General features: G+C 39.5%; 1 long non-coding RNA gene across 1 annotated transcript; it reads right to left on the bottom strand.

Annotated features, from left to right (window-relative positions):
• Positions 1-558: 558 nt before the first annotated feature.
• LOC129348342 (uncharacterized) lies at positions 559-4,731 on the bottom strand. Its single transcript, XR_008600880.1, has 3 exons — positions 2,307-4,731; positions 2,130-2,175; positions 559-1,708 (listed from the first exon to the last, which is right to left on the bottom strand). It is a non-coding gene; the product is annotated as an uncharacterized LOC129348342 (long non-coding RNA).

Genomic DNA, 4,731 nt, shown 5'->3' with positions numbered 1-4,731 from the left:
CGCTAATGTTTTATTGACTTCCAACCACTAAACCAATATGATCACTGATGCACTGAGCTGAAGAAGTAATGTTACATTTCAAACATAACTGGGGAAATAACCGAAACTTCTTCCTTAGGAAAGGAGAAAGTATAAGAGTATAAAGGCAGTGCAAGAATAAATAAGAAAAAAACGGTGCAAAAATTGCCCATAGCATTATCCATCCATTATCTATACACCGCTTAATCCTCACTAGGGTCGGGGGGGGGCTGGAGCCTATCCCAGCTGACTCAGGTGAAGGCAGGGGACACCCTAGACAGGTCACCAGTCTGTCACAGGGCTACATACAAAGACAAACAAGCACTCTCACATTCACACCTACGGGCAATTTAGAATAATCAATTAACCTCAGCATATTTTTGGACTGTGGGAGGAAGCCGGAGTACCCGGAGAAAACCCACGCATGCACAGGGAGAACATGCAAACTCCATGCAGAAAGATCCCGGGAAAGCCGGGACGCGAACCAGGGATCTTCTAGCTGCAAGGCAAAAGTGCTAACCACTACACCACTGTCAGCCCTCCCATAGCATTATATACAGATGATTTTATTCTTTAAACAAAAAAAAACATGTAGAAGACTATATACAGAGGATGAGGTTTCAGGTATAGATAGATCGACAGATGAATCCTTACTGTGAAAATATTTAAAGACATTGAACATTGTGCAATATAAGGTCAGTCAGCAGCCTCAGTTCATGCACCAACACAACTTTTATGCATTTTTAAAAAATAAAAAATTACATGTTTCTAAATTTTCTCCATTTACAAGGCAGGGAGATAACCGAAACTTCTTCCTTAATAGTTCCTGTTTAGTTTGTATGCTGTGGTGTCAGGATTACTACACGTGGAAATGAATATCAAATTAAAATCATTTCCATATCTTGACAAGTTGTTGCGATCACAAAGTAAAATACTACATCACTGAGTTCCAGATATCTGCAACTGAATATTTTGTGCCTTTCTAGACACTCTGTGATCTGTAATTTGTGTATAAATGATAAACTGAGGCATAATGATGTTGAAATTGCACTTATTTTCATTTAAAAACTTCAAGTAAAAGACAGTTTGTTAAACGTGAACACTTTCAGAATGTATTTTTTTGCACTAAAACACAGGGAAATATTATAGGTTATTATTTTACTGGTCACTTGAGATCAAACTGTGCTGAATGTAGCTCCTGAACTAAAATGAGTTTGACAGCTCTGCTCTACAGAATAAAGATATGTGTCAATAACAGATTCTATTGGCTGTAAATATTGATTTAACCCTAAACCAGAGACTGACACTTTGTGCCTCTTGTCTTTATGAGATTTGCAGTAAGCCTAATTATCGGAGTGAAGGATGTTTCATGTATTTGTTATTTATTCGCTCCTAAAATCCTTCAACACCATCAAGCATCTGAAAGAATTAAACTGTTTTAAACACCATTAGAATATCAGATTTAATGTGAGATGACTGAATCCTGTTTTCTACTGTAAAATACTGGGAAAGAAGAGGACATTTTTGATGTTTAGTGCTTAGTTAGAAAGGAATACCATATGATAGGACTTTCTCCAAAAACATATCATGATGTTCCAGCCACTAACTAAACACACAACACTGTTAACTTCACTAACACAGAAAAACTTTATTGAACTGACTCACCTCCTCCATGAAGTCAGGGTATCAGCTGTGGAGACAAAAGACAAGCAAAATTAGCAGAGAATAATTACTTTTCACAGAGAATATTCACTTCAATTTGAACAGAAACTACCAAGATTCAGAGCCATTGAGTGGCTATAATATATTAAAACTGCCGTAAGGTGAACAGCAAACATCTGTGTTAATCCACTTTTCTTTTATTTTAGTCCATTAGTCCATTAAATGAACTTGGACTTAGTGCTAAATTCACACAAATAGAGCTTATTCTTTCCTTATTAATGTGCACCATTTATGAACGACGTCACACAAGATGAGTAAAGTTGAAGTGTTGTCGCTGATTGTGATGCTTCTTCAAATATTTCTAGGAAATTAGAAATCCTTTCTAAAAAGAAATATTTCACCTATTTGTTGAAGGTGAAAACACCCAAAGTGATGACTAAAAAGCTCACCAAGAGAAGCTTCTGTGCGGAGCCCACACGCATTGAAAGATATGAGCTGCAGCATAAGGAGTGGACAGAGAACGGGGATGAGTTTACTGGCCATGTCACAACCGTTTTTTTACTCTTTGCTTTCTTAACCGTCTTCGGCTGCCTAGATTCATTTAGCCGTTTTCTTAACTGGGTTACCTCCAAGAGCTCCATTTCCGAGTCAGAGGATGACAGCCTCATGACCGGGTTCCCCCCAGCGGAATTTGAGACTGTGACTCAGGGACAGTGTCATCAGGCATTTCTTCCGTCTCATCCACTCCATCCAGAGCACACTGTGGCTCCTCACAGACCAGTTTCTCCACCGCCTCCTCCCGGTTCCGGCTCTCCGGCTGAGCCTCCTTCGCCCGTGTAGGACCAGGAACCTCCACGCCTCCGGAGCCCCTCGCATCGGTGAGTGTCATACCCAGTTGCTCTCGTTCTTGGCTGTTCAGTCCCTCTTCCTCCTGGTCACTCACACACATTCCTCCATCCTCCGACTCAGAAACGGAGTTCTCTCTAACATCATTCTCACTTTTGTTGCATATATGAAGCCGGGTTAAATCAGACACCAATACTTCAAATTTAATTTTTGTGGGGGTTCTTTGTTTCCCAATTTATTTACAAGTAATAGAATTTCTAAAATGAGATGTATTCCCCAAAACTTAGGGCACAATACATTAGCAACTATATAAGCAACAGTACTAGAAACAGTATCCGAACCAGAAACATACAAGAAACATACGGCTGTGGCCCCTAGCACAAACAAAAAAACACAGTTACCACAGTGCTCTGTATAAGCCTTGGTGCTAAGCACAGAATGCAGTAACAAACAGTAGTTACAAATATTTCATCTTTAACAACACAAAAATACAATGCATATAATAACACACTCATATCTCATGGAACTAGGAGCATAAAATCATATACTGGAAATCCCATACCAAGCACACGGACGACTAGCATCAGCGGCACATGTACAGTGCTTCCATCCTTCAACCATCGGCACTCCTAAGCACAACACACAGACATAAAGTGGATCTCCAGTGTCAATAACAAACAATCCACCATTCCGTCATCATAGTTCACATTTCAGCCTTTCATATCGCAGTATGATTTACATTTTTCTTACGGTCCTGATCCCCGACCGTCTCTGCGATCACAACTTCCGGTATTCTGCCCTCTGACCTCCAAACTACCGGAGGTACAACAATGACCATACGCCCCCTGCTGTCCAAAATGAGAACCAGCAGAAGAGCCACAAACAGGCATTTCAGTGGTTTTTTCAGTTTGTTTTATTGCCTCTGTTTACCACCTGGTTACATATACAATTTGCAAGTTGATTAGGACACAGCTCGCATCGCCTCACCCTCGTTCTCATGTCACACTCCTTAGCGTAATGACCCTGCTCCCCACACACATGACATTTAAAATCAGGACACTCTCTGAGGATGTGGCCCGGCTGAATACACAATCTACACACCTTTACCTGTCTATCATGTATCACACGTACATATTCTGGTCCTGTTACGGTCATAAATTTAGCTGAATATGGTAGAGACTGAACATAATCAGTGAATTTAACTTTAGAAAACCTCGTCCCATCTGCTATGCTATGTTTACAACTCTTTTTAATTGTTTATTTGTATTTTTAGTGTTTAATTTTGGAATTGAATGTTTTGTATTTTTTATGTTTAATTATCTAATTAAATATTTTGTCTTTAATGTTTTATATTCATTTTGAATTATTTAATTGTATTTTTTAATGTTTAGTTTTCTTTTTAAAAACGTAATTGTATTAAATGATTTGTTTTATTGTATTTCATTTCCCTGTTAAAAGAGTGTTTTCCTTACCACCGTCACCTTGGGACTTGCTCTGGGGTTCAGGCATATGGGTTCTGTAAAGTGTCTTGAGACAATTTGACTGTAATTGGCGCTATATAAATAAAATTTAGTTGAATTGCTTTTAAAATTTTTCATCTTTTTTTTGTTCCTGTCAAGGTTTTTACCCCAACCTTAAAAATGAAACAAATCCTCAAATCACAATGCAAATACTTGTGTTGTGTGTGTAGCACTTACAATGGAAATATGCTGCCATTAGGTGGCTTAAGGGCTAGACTATGGAAAAGGTTCAGCTCTGGGAACTGTGTGAAAATTAATGAACACAAGACACAGAAATTAGGTTCCCGGTAATGTATTAAAATAATCAACAGAAAACACTCACTGCATGAAAAGCCAGATTATCGACCCTGTGAATCACTGAAAACCTACTAAGTTCCCCACAGTTATTGGTTGTTCTCAGGCTATGAAGTTCATAGCCTGAGAAGCCTAGCCTAGCTGGCGGGTGAGGAGAAATACCTTGAATGAATCATGTCTGTGGAGTTGGGGGGTGTGTGTGTGGGGCAAGGGGGGGAGTGAGACTTCACACCTGGGGCATGGCAGAGGTGTGAAAACTAATTAGCATCTAGCCTGCCTGTCTAGCATGACTCAGGACTACGATTGGATGAAACAAGACATGACAGCAGAAAAAAAACTGTGTCATGATTGGTTGAAAGATCTGTTGCTACTGGTCAAATCCCCGCCCCCC

This window comes from Amphiprion ocellaris, chromosome 24 (assembly GCF_022539595.1).
Source record: "Amphiprion ocellaris isolate individual 3 ecotype Okinawa chromosome 24, ASM2253959v1, whole genome shotgun sequence".
In the NCBI taxonomy this organism is placed as follows: Eukaryota; Metazoa; Chordata; class Actinopteri; family Pomacentridae; genus Amphiprion; species Amphiprion ocellaris.
The sequence above is the reverse complement of the archived record's forward strand: the minus strand, read 5'-3'. Positions and strand labels throughout refer to the sequence as shown.